This window comes from Ovis canadensis, chromosome 7, assembly GCF_042477335.2.
Source record: "Ovis canadensis isolate MfBH-ARS-UI-01 breed Bighorn chromosome 7, ARS-UI_OviCan_v2, whole genome shotgun sequence".
NCBI lineage: Eukaryota > Metazoa > Chordata > Mammalia > Artiodactyla > Bovidae > Ovis > Ovis canadensis.
In genome coordinates, this window is record NC_091251.1 from 18,762,455 (window position 1) to 18,775,382 (window position 12,928).

A 12,928-nucleotide genomic window follows, 5' to 3' on the forward strand; every position below is an offset into this window, starting at 1 on the left:
GAAACTCCAGGGGGCCAGACAGACACAGCTCAGATCCTGCCCCAAGACAGGCAAGCTAAGGTATTACACCCCGACTCCTGTCAAGCTTTGGCTGAGGGCTAATCCTAGAGGGTATTATTTCCTGAGCCCCAGTAACAAGAGAAAGCCCTCAGGCAGCTGCAAGATGCACTTCGACAGGAACAGGGGAAATGGCTACTGCAAATACAGTGGAATATTTATGACACCTCCAGTGACCTCTGCAGAAGTGTGGAAAAGCAAATGTGGTGTAATGTGATAGTCAGTAACAGGGCTAAGCTGATATGAATCAGTCCCCATCCCATGACTTGGCTCAGCATGTCTATAAATGAACATTTGGTAAATAAGTGTACAAAGTACAACAAGAAATAGACCTGAGAAAGCAACTATTTCCCAAAATGCATTTGCCTCAGAAACTGGCTAGCATTTTACCCTTTTCTTTTTTTTCTTAGGAAAACTACATTTCCCAGCCTCCTTAGCAGTTAGGTGAGGTCATGTGATTGAGTTCTGACCAATGGGATGTGGTCAAAAGGGATGTCACCACTTCCAGGCCTGGTCCACTAGACCCTCTCAAGCACAATCCTTCCTTTCTCATCTTCTGTCTTCATGAGATACTCTGAGGACCTAAAAGATGGAAGGATTTGGGGTCTTTGAATTTGCTGCTTGGAGAACTGCCTTGAGGAACAGTTTCATCAAGGGACAATTCATGCAGGACATTTGTTGAAAAGGCAGTAAGTTTGTATTGGATGAGGCCACTGAGATTTTGGAACTGTTTGATGGAGCAGCTAGCCTACCCTAACGCAGTGGGTATTCAGTATGTATTTGTGAACACATGGCTGAATGAATGCTAATTGGAAGGGATGGTCTATTTCACTCTGCTCAAAGTTGGCAGTGCTAGCAGCAAGCTTGAGAAAAGTGGGGTTTTGACAATAGCTAAAGGGAAAGGTGAAATGACATGAATAACCAATTTCATTTCACTCCCAGGGTCGCCCAAGGCCAAACCTGCTATCACCCTATAAGCAAGGCCTGTATTATTTAAATTTCCCCTGCAGAAATATGAGCCCATTTTGCTCTATCTTATCCCTGACAAAAGTGGAAAAGGTTTGGCTTCCTGCCTGCATAAAATTACCTCTCATACACTTCATAGTTATTGTTAAGTCACCCTCTCAGCACTCCTAAATTCTCATTTCATTTCATAAGTTAATATGGAAACTAGTTTTGCAGTTTCAGCCCTTTGGAAAATTCTTTTTGCAAGAGAATCAGTGGCTGAGGTTAAATTTATATGGAGTGTTGTTTTTTGTTGTTGTTGTTTTTTTTTTTTTTCAGAGTTGGTTGGCTGATCTTTCTCTTCTTCTTGACTCCTCCCTGAAGGAAGGAGGCTGAGGCACACGACAGCCTAGAGATTTTCAAATGGAAATACAGAGCTTAGAATAATAGAACTATTAGACACTAGCTTTGCGCTTGTCACTTTACACTCTTGCTCTTACTTGATTCTGGCAACAATCCTATAAATAAATCTTATTATTCCCATTTAACAGATGGGAAAACTGAGGCAGAAATACATAGATGAATTCATGGACAAACGGTGACACAGCTGATATGTTGTGGGAACATACAAATGTTCCCATATTTGAACAAAATGAAGCCAGTGCTGTTCATTTTCACTATAATATGTTGTTCTGGTGCCACAAGGAGGTTATTTACTATTATGGTGTCCCCTCTTTCCTCCAAAAAAGATAAAGTCCTAACCCCAATACCTAAGCATATGAGCTTATTTAGAAATAGTATCTTTTGCAGACAATCAAGTTCAGATCAAGTTAGGGTTTGAGGAAGGGTGTTAATCCAATATGACTGGCATCATAAAAAGGGGGAATTTGGACACAGAAATGTACACAGGGAAGATCACGTGAAGACAGAGTGAAAGACATCTGTAACCAAGGGAATCCAGAAGCTAGGCGAGAAGGATGGAGAAGATTCTCTGTCACAGCTCTCAGAAAGGAAAAGCCCTGAATTCAAACTTCTAACCTCCAGAACCATGAGACAATACATTTCTGTTGTTAAGCCGCCGATCGGTGGTCCTTGGTTGCAGCAGCCCCAGGAAACTCATGCACTGAACGAGGGTATCTTGGAATCTCAGTGTTCTCATCTGCACAGAAGGAAGGTGAGCAATGTCTCGTTTAGCAAGTTTCGGGGTCTGTTGAATGAGATGATGGACATGCTGCACCAAGAAGGGAGCAGTGTACCAAGCGCACGCAAAGGGCTCAGTCAATAGCAGCGACTATTAGTAACATTGAGAGTGAAAGTCACTCACTTGTGTCCTACTCTGCAACTCCATGGACAGTAGTCCACCAGGCTCCTCTGTCCATGGGATTTCCCAGCCAAGAATACTGGAGTGGGTAGGCATTCCCTTCTTCTGGGGATCTGCCCAACCCAGGGATCAAACCTGAGTCTCCTGCATTGCAGGCAAATTCTTTACTGTCTGAGCCACCAGGGAAGCCCAATTATTGTGTATGAAAAACTCTCCCTATGACATTGCAGAAAAGCCACCAACAGTTTGTCCCCACCCCTTAATCACTCATGACTGAACAACTAACACTTCATTAATTACTTAACAAAATGAGTAGAAAGTCATTTATCTCACCTGTTTGCATGAGGAATTAAAAGAAAGCATCTAAGTTAAAGTTATTACTACGGTGTCTCTTTCTGTTCAGCCGCAGAGACATGATTACTTGCCCACATGGTCTTATCTCTTGCTGACGAAATGTTTATGAAGCTGTGACCCGTGTGACCTGTCTCTAAGCAGGGTCTCAGTCTCACAGACACAGTCCAACAACCAAAAGCCACTTTCAGTATAACCCAAGTCCTTTAAACGTGTTTCTCCGGCGCAGCGCAGCAGCACCTTTCAAAGGTCCCCCTCTGTTCCCACATTCTGCAGCCCGCTCCTTAGCTTCCAGCTCCCAGTTTCTCCAAAAAGCACCATCTTCTGCCCTCTTCCACTTATTCTGTCTCCCTAGTGTCTCTTCCTCCCCGTCCTTATTCTGTGTTCCTGTCCCTACTCTGACCATGAATGATAGAAGTTAAATCATGAGGCAAAGATGAAAGAAGGCAGGGTACCACCACTCTCTCTAGCGGCAGGGGAAGATGAAACTCTGAGAGCACCTGCGGCTTCATCATTCTTTGTCCCATTATAAGGAGAGCATCCCCGTCAAGCCATGCAATGAGGTAGGGCTAATTTGATGAAAGGACAGTGTCAAAAGTACAGTCAATATGATCTGAATTTAAATTCTATATCTGGAAAATGCTAGCTTGGCATGGTACTTACTTTCTCTGAACCTCTGAATGCTTATCTGCAAAATGAGGCTACAAATGCACATTTCACAGGATATGCTGAGGATTAGATGAGATCACAAATGTGAATCACTTGGCCAGAGCAGACACATGCTTGCTGTTAATAATAGCTACCAATTTATGAAACAAGCTTGATTCAGAGGATAACAGTAGCATGCAAATTTAGTTTTATTGGTGGCATCCCTTTAAATATATCTTTTAAGGTAAGTTCTCTTCCTTCCCCTGGAAGAAATTCAGGATGGGCTCCAAGATTTTTTCTGGTCATTCTTAGATAATAAAATCCCTTCAATCAATCCGATTGCCCAAACAACCTGATCACAGTGGTTTAAATGTCTAGCCCAGTGCATGGATCATAATTTTTCCCTCTTCTCTGGCAGGCTAGCTACTTACAGGGAGAATACTAACTTAGGTACCCTTTCTCCTGCCTGCTCTATGCGTCCATCCTCTCCAGCCTTGCTGATCTAGGCTCTGCTCCACAAGGGCTGGAGCTGCTGGAGGAGGAAGGAGGAAGATACGTTTGATTTGCTTAGCGAAGGAATGCTTTGATTGGTGTTGCAAATGGACTCTTAGATGGCAATTCTTCAGAAGTCCTCCCACTCTTGTTGCTGGGAACAGCAATCTCATTGTCCAAAGACCTCTCAAGACCTTCCCATTCCTAGAGATAAAGCCAAGAAACCAGAGCATGGCCTTCAAGAATCCAATGGGTGGCCCCATACCACACTTCCAGGCTTACCTCCTGCCCATTCTTCCAGCTCCCTTCACGTGGTGTCCACTGCAGCCTCATGAAACCTCCAGCTCTTCCCAGAACAGAGCAGGCTCTTTTACGCACTCCAGGCTATGTATTTGTAAAGGCAAATGCCTCCTCCTAGAACCCATGTCTCTTTCCTATTTCTGGCAAAGGGCAGCCCGTCTGTGAAGATAAAACTAAAACACTGTATAATGGGGTTTCCCTGGTGGCTCAGTGGTAAAGAATCCTCATGACAATGCACGAGACATGGGTTCGATCCCTCGTCCAGGAAGATCCCATATGCCATGCAGCAAAAGCCACCACAACTATTGACACTGTGCTCTAGAGCCCGAGAACCACAGCTGCTAAGCCCAAGTGCCATAAAAAGAAATCCCATGTGCCCTAGAGCCCACGCTCTGCAGCAAGAGAAGCACCACGAGAAGTCCGTGCAGCATCAAAGCCCACAGAGCAACAAAGACCCAGCACAGCCGAAAACAAACAAATAATAATAAAACAGTTTGACAAAGGAGCCCTGCTAAGTGAGGCAATACATAAATTAATCAATAGTGTTAAGGCAGCCAGCTAGCCATTTGAGGAAAAACACTTGATGCAAAATTTCTACCTCAGTATTTAATTGTGGAGTGTTGCTTTTCTTTGATGACTAGTGAGGCTGAATATATATTCATTGTTGGGTTTTCATTTTTGTGACTTGCTTCCTTTTCAAATCAAACTTGACTATTCATTGATTTCTTATTGATTGGTAGGAGGATTTTGAACACTGAGGACATTAGTTCTGAATCTGTTATGTATGCTGCAGACCCCTGCCGCACCTCCACCTGTACACTTTCATTTTAATTTTGTTCATGGTTTTTAATAAATTAAAATCTTAAACTTTTATGTCTAAACTTTTTTATCTATTAATCTTTTCCTTCTGATTTTGCTGCAGTGCTTGGAAAGTCTTTATCCAACTCATGGCTATATGAATATTCTTCTAAATTCTCATCTTATGCATTAATTATTTGCTTCCTCCACAGTTTTATGGAGACATAATTGATATGTAATACTGTGTAAGTTTAAGTATACAATGTAATCATTTGATAAATATACATATTTTGAAATGATTACCACAATAAGGTTAGCTAACATTCATTATCTCACATAGTTTTTTTTCTTGTGATGAGAAATTTAAAGATCTACTCTCTTAGCCATTTTCAAATCTACAATAGAGTACTGTTAACCAGTCCATTCTGAAGGAGATCAGCCCTGGGATTTCTTTGGAAGGAATGATGCTAAAGCTGAAACTCCAGTACTTTGGCCACCTCATGCGAAGAGTTGACTCATTGGAAAAGAGTCTGATGCTGGGAGGGATTGGGGGCAGGAGGAGAAGGGGACGACCGAGGATGAGATGGCTGGATGGCATTACTGACTCGATGGACGTGAGTCTGAATGAACTCCTGGAGTTGGTGATGGACAGGGAGGCCTGGCGTGCTGCGATTCATGGGGTCACAAAGAGTCAGACACGACTGAGCGACTGAACTGAACTGAACCGAACTGAACTGAACTGTAGTCACCATGATGTATATTACATCCCCAGAACTTACTTATCTCATAGATTGAAGTTTGTACTTTTTGGCTCCCTTCACTCCTTTACCACACCTTTCACCCTCTGCCCTTGCCAATTACCAATCTGTTTTCTGTTTCTATGAATTCATTTTTTAAAGATTATGCTCATAAGTGAGACCATACATTCTATGTCTTTCTCTGTCTGACTTATTTTACTTAGCATAATGCTCTCAAGGTCCATCCTTGTTGCAAATGGTGGTGTTTCCTTCTTTTTATGACTGAGTAATATTCCTGTGTTACATTTCCTTTCTCTGTTCATCTGTTGATGGACACTTAGGTTGTTTCCATATCTTGGCTACTGTGAATAATGCTGCAATGAACATGATAGTACCAAGATACCTTCTAGATGGTGTTTCTATTGTATCCAAAGGCAGGATGCCTTGATCAAACGGTAGTCCTGTTTTTTTAATTTTCAAAGAACTTCCTTAGTACTTTTCATAGTGGCTATACCATAATTATTTGCTTTTAATTATTTAACTCTTCAGAGATAAAAGGACCTAAGCAACACTAAACTCTGCCAAGAAAATCATCCCCACCATACCCAGCAGCCCCAGCATGTCAGCAGAAGACCCCGTAGCCAACAGGATAAAACAGACCAAATAATGGTACCCTGGTGACCTGTTTCATCATGGTCAGGTGGGAGATTGTAAAACATGAGCTTTCCTTCCTTCTCCAAATCCCTGCCCCCCTGTCCCAGTCCCAGGAAGATTAGATCCAAAGATAGGAAGAGAATGGGATGTCCCAGAGGCAGACTGCTTGCACTTCCTCAACCCCACATGGCAACAGAAGACAAATCAAAAGAACAGACTATCCCCCCATCCTCATCTTGAGGTCCTCAAGTCACAGGCCTGGCATAAGTTGAAAGTGGGAGATAATTTTGAATCAGACACTACATTAGATTTTGAATAGACTGTAATATATAACTACAATTACAGGGAAATTATGTCATCTGTTCAAAGTCTCTTCAAAGGATCTCCATCGAGAGAGAGGGACTTTGAGCATGTTTCAAAGGTGACATCATTTCATTTGTGTCCCTCCTTTAATCGATAACACTTTTAAAACAGAGGGTACAATGCAAAATAGCTGAAGAGTTCCAGACTTTACATGCACATCCAAAACCATCCACAAGAAAAGGGGGATTTTTACTGCTCTTCAATTATTAAACCAAAATACCAAGCTTCACTCTGGTTATACTAACTTGATTAGGCCTGAAACAACCAGCGTTGCCAAGACAAAACTCTGTCCAGCTCCCTCCTCTAGCTTGGCTTTGAGAGCTAGCGCGAGCACAGTGACCACTGCCAGACGTGGGCTCTGCCAGTCAGATGGTGTGTCTATTAAAAAGCAGAGACATTACTTTGCCAACAAAGGTCTGTCTAGTCAGAGCTATGGTTTTTCCAGTAGTCATGTATGAATGTGAGAGCTGGACTATAAAGAAGGCTGAGTGCTGAAGAATTGATGCTTTTGAACAGTGAAGTTGGAGAAAACTCTTGCAAGCCCGTTGGACTGCAAGGAGATCCAACCAGTCAATCCTAAAGGAAATCAGTCCTGAATATTCATTGGAAGGACTGATGCTGAAGCTGAAGTGCCAATACTTTGGCCACCTGTTGGGAAGAACTGGCTCATTGGAAAAGGCCCTGATGCTGGTAAAGATTGAAGGAGGGAGGAGAAGGGGATGACAGAGGATGAGATGGTTGGATGGCATCACTGACTCAATGGACATAAGTTTGAGCAAGCTCCAGGAGTTGGTGATGGATAGGGAGACCTGGCGTGCTGCAGTCCCTGGGGTCACAGAGTCAGACACAACTGAGCGACTGAACTGAACTGAACTGAAAGTTGGTGCTGGTCAGTTGGTGTGTCTCTGAAAAGTCTGTGCCATTGAACCTCCTGCCATGGCTGAGTAAGATCCGTTCAGCGCCCCCTCTGGTGGTCCCACCCTGGGGAACCGAGGGACTGGAGAAGAGGACCCTGCCACAGCCTTCTTGGCATAGAAGGAAAGTGAGATTATGGGCATTGAGAATGACAAGGCCTTCACCATCCTGGAAGGCGGAGCCCCGGGACCCGGAGCGGGTTGCGGGGGTGGTGGTTGAGATGCTGATGACGGAGTGATGAATGGCAAATACTACCAGGAGACTACTGGGCCAACAGACAGTTATGCAGCTACTTCACGAGTGGATCTATTGCACCCAGAAAGAATGTGAAAGTACCCTGTAAAGGGAGAGAAAAACAAAAGGAATGCTTGGAAGCCCTTGATGCCAGTTCTTAGAAGCAGGAAGCAGAGTGGAAAGAAAAAGCAATCAAGGAGCTGGACAAGTGATATGTGAGGCAGGCTGGCAGCTCCAAAAGACAAAAGCCAACAACAGGGCAGCAGAAGGAGCCTTTGTACACGACATTGAGGAGTTGTCCCCAGGTACTGAGTGAGAACGGGCGGCCCAGCTGTGTGACTTCAACCCTAAGTCCAGCAAGCAGGCCAAAGACATCTCCCGCAGGCGTTCTGTCCTCATCTCCCTCAAGCGGGGCCCCCTGGTGCAGTGAAGAGCCACAGGTCTACAGTATCGTAATCCCACTCAGTGAAGCTCTTCACGGCAATTGCATTAATGATGTTGAGTTGTTTTGGACCAAACCTTTTGTCTTTAGAGATGATCATTCTTTGTGATTGCACGTTTCCTTCAACAGTGTTCTCCCTGGCATTCAAAGAGGAGGGGAGGTGGTGGCAGAGGAAGGGAGGGAGGCCTCCCAAGGGCAGCCTCAACCTATGCTATTGTGCCTTATTTTGAGAATAAATTTGTTTCAAACAATTAAAAAATAAATAAATAAACAACTCTGACCTGATTGGCTTAAACTGGGTTTCTACCATCTCTGAGCCAATCACTGAAATGAAGCAGATGTCTCTAGTCCAATAAGAATTCACCCCTGGAGAAAGTGAAGAAAATGAAAGTCTCTCAGTGGTGTCTGACTCTTTGCGACCCCATGGACTGTACAGTCCATGGAATTCTCTGGGCCAGAATACTGGAGTGGGTAGCCATTGCCTTCTCCAGGGTATCTTCCCAACCCAGGGATCGAACCCAGATCCCCCTCATTGCAGACGGATCCTTCACCAGCTGAGCCACCAGGGAAGCCCCTGGCGAAGGGGAGGGCTAACGGGGAATAGAAGAGACAATAAATAGAATTCCTCCCTAACCTATCCCTCTGGTCAGTGAGGTCTCTTGGCCCTCCCTATTTCATTTTCACTCAGTTTGAGGCCTGGAGCACAGTGTAATTCTAGCTGAAATCATGTTTAGGAAGCTGTTTGTTTAACCAGCAGGGGGGCCAGCTATTACAAGCTAACAACCCAAAGAAACATTTTCTTTCCCCATTGAAATCCAAAAACCCTGCCAAAGGAAGCTTGGCTGGGTGCCTAGGCCTTTCTCCCCAGCTCAGCCCCGCTCTCTACAGGCGGCAGGGTCCCACACTAAGTGATAACTCACATTTGTAAACTACTTTGCAATTTGCAAAGGGCTTTCACATCCATTATGCCATTTAATCAACAAGGGGTGCTGGGGGAGGATGCTGGTTTGGACGCTGCTCTCAGGATTTCATCAGCATGCTGTATTTAGGAGCGGAAAGGTGGAATTATGCATGAGGCTCTGAGGCTAGTGCGGCGTGTGTAGTTGGAGGGCCACAAAGGGGCGTTAGAGTTTCTGTCTCCCCTCCGCCTTTTGTTACCTGATTCCATTCCTTTGAAGTACTCAGTATCCCTTACTGAATATGGTTTTAGGTCTTAGTGATTTGTTACCCAAGATGTGTGCCCTGGCTGTGAACATGGCCCCTGATCTAAGGAAGACGAATATGAATTTGCATGGGAATCACACACAAAAAGGGGGCATTCTGATGATGCTTGACCTTGCTTCTTTATAATCCAGTTTTCTCCGTGAGCTTTCTGTCTTTAAATTGGATGAATAAGACATTGTGGGTACAACAGGCATGGTACTGAAGAATCCCCAGACGTCCTCTGAAGGAAAAGCCTAGGGATAAAAAGCACACATTGGAGATAAGAATGGGAGACAGAACCAAGCAACAGAGACCTACAGATACTAAATAACTGTCATTCAGTTGCTCAGTTGAATCCGACTCTTTGCAACCCCATGGACTGTAGAATGCCAGGCTTCCCTGTCCTTCAACATCTCGCAGAGTTTGCTCAAACTCATGTCCATTGAATCGGTGATGCCATCCAACCAACTTGTCATCTATCATCCCCTTCTCTTTCTGTCCTCAATCTTTCCCATATCAGTATCTTTTCTAATGAGTCAGTTCTTCACATCAGGTGGCCAAAATATTGGAGCTTCAGCTTTAGCATAGGTCCTTCCAATGAATATGCAGGACTGATTTCCTTTAGGATTGACTGGTTGGGTCTCCTGGCAGTCCAAGGGACTCTCAAGAGTCTTCTCCAACACCACAGTTCAACAGCATCAGTTCTTCAGCACTCAGCCTTCTTTATGGTCCAACTCTCACATCCATACATGACTACTGGGAAAACCATAGCTTTGACTAGCCAGACCTTTGTTTGCAAAGTAATGTCTCTGCTCTCCTTAATACACTATCTAGTTTTCTCATAGCTTTTCTTCCAAGGAGCAAGCATCTTTTAATGTCATGGCTGCAGTCACCATCTGCAGTGATTTTGGAGCCCCCCCCCCAAGTAAAGTCTGTCTCTGTTTCCATTTTTTCCCCATCTATTTGCCATGAAGTGATGGGACCAGATGCCATGATCTTCATGTTTTGAACACTGAGTTTTAAGCCAGCTTTTTCACTCTCCTCTTTCACCTGAAACAAGAGGATCTTTAGTTCCTCTTCACTTTCTGCCATAAGTGTGGTGTCATCTGCATATCTGAGGTTATTGATATTTCTCCCAGCAATCTTGATTCCAGCTTGTGCGTCATCTAACCCAGCATTTCGCATGATGTATTCTGTGCATAAATTAAATATACAGCCTTGACATACTCCTTTCCCAATTTGGAACCTGTCTGTTGTTCCATGTCCAGTTCTAACTGTTGCTTCTTGACCTGCATACAGGTTTTGCAGAGGGAAGGTAAGGGTAATCTGGTATTCCCACCTCTTTAAGAATTTTCCACATTTTGTTATGATCCACACAGTCAGAGGTTTTAGTGTAGTCAATGAAGCAGATGCTTTCCTGGAACTCTTGCTTTTTCTATGATCCAGTGGATGTTGACAATTTGATCTCTGGTTCCTCTGCTTTTTCTGAATCTAGCTTGAACATCTAGAAGTTCTTGGTTCATGTACTGTTGAAGCCTCAATTCAGTTCAGTCGCTCAGTCGTGTCGACTCTTTGCGACCCCATGAATCACAGCACACCAGGCCTCCCTGTCCATCACCATCTCCCGGAGTTCACTCAGACTCATGTCCATCGAGTCCATGATGCCATCCAGCCATCTCATCCTCTGTCGTCCCCTTCTCCTCCTGCCCCCAGTCCCTCCCAGCATCAGAGTCTTTTCCAATGAGTCAACTCTTCGCATGAGGTGGCCAAAGTACTGGAGTTTCAGCTTTAGCATCATTCCTTCCAAAGAAATCCCAGGGCTGATCTCCTTCAGAATGGACTGGTTGGATCTCCTTGCAGTCCAAGGGGTTCTCAAGAGTCTTCTCCAACACCACAGTTTTTTTTACTTTGCTAGAATGTGAAATGAAAGCAATTATGCAGTAGAACATTCTTTGACACTACCCTTCTTTGGGTTTGGAATGGAAACTGATCTTTTCCAGTCCTGTGGCCGCTGCTGAGTTTTACAAATTTGCTGGCATATTGAGTTCAGCAATTTAATAGCAGCATCTTTTAGGATTTGAAATAGCTCAGCTGGAATTCCATCACTGCCACTAGCTTTGTTAGAAGTGATGCTTCCTAAGGCCCACTTGACTTCATACTCCAGGATATCTGGCTCCAGGTGAGTGATCACATCATCGTGGTTATCTCGGTCATGAAGATTTTTTGTACAGTTCTTCTGTGTATTCTTGCCACCTCTTCTTAATCTCTTCTGCTTCTGTTAGGTCCATACCATTTCTGCCCTTTATTGAACCCATCTTTGAATGAAATGTTCCCTTGGTATCTCTAATTTTCTTGAAGAAATCTCTAGTCTTTCCCATTCTATTGTTTTCCTCTATCTCTTCGCATTGTTCACTTAGGAAGGCTTTCTTATCTTTCCTTGCTATTCTTTGGAACTCTGCATTCAGATGGGCATATCTTTAAACAACTAGATAACCATCATCCAGTCAGAATCCTAGAGATACAGATAACTAGATAAACATCATCCAGCTGACAAGAGTTCAAGTCCAAGGGCAGAAATTTCCTCCCACCAAAATTACTTGCCCATTTTTCTCTTTGAATGCTGGCTAATGCCCATATCCATCATACACATTTCCACCTCCACCAGGGCCCATTCCTCTCTCTAAATAGGTCGTGAAGGTAGAGACCATGCTGTGTCACCCACCACAGAGGGACATTAGTGTCAGACACATGGATGAAACTTGACCAGTTAAATGAGTGTGCAAATGAGTGGGCACAGACAAATGGAATCAGTTGACTATGTGTGGAGGTAAATCTTTAAAATACATTAAACTGATAAAATGCTTTTAATCATGAACATCATGATTTGAAACTATTCAGCTCAGTGATTTTGAGTATATTCACAAGTTTGTGCAACCTTCATCACTATCTAATTCCAAAACACTTACATCACCCGCAAGACTCCCTGTGCCCATTAGCAGTCACTCTCCATTTCCCGATCCTTTAAATCCTGACACCCACGCATCTATTTTATGTCTGTATGGATTTTTCTCCTTCAGACCTTCAATACAAAAGGAATCATATAATACATGATGTTTTGCATTGTAGCATGTATCAGTACTTTATTGCTTACTTTTTTGCTGAATACCACGGTATGGATATATCAAATTTTATTATCCACTCATCATCAGTGGACATTTTGGTTGTTTCCATTTTTCAGTTGTCATGAATAATACTATGAATGTTCATGTAGAAGTTTTTGTGTGAACATCAGTCTCTATTGGGGTGGGGGGGTGGCGATATATACCTAGGAGTGGAATTGCTAGGTCATATGTAAGTTTTTGAGGAATTATTTTTCAAAGCACTGGCACCATTTGACATTACCACCAGCAGTGTATGAGAGTGTAATTGCTGCACATCTTCATCAATATTTGTGATTTCCATTTTGTT

The 12,928-nt window shown here is 43.6% G+C and overlaps 1 pseudogene; it reads left to right on the forward strand.

Moving 5' to 3' along the window:
* Window positions 1-7,602: 7,602 nt before the first annotated feature.
* Window positions 7,603-8,245, forward strand: LOC138444031 (clathrin light chain A pseudogene; annotated as a pseudogene).
* The last annotated feature ends 4,683 nt before the right edge of the window (window positions 8,246-12,928 follow it).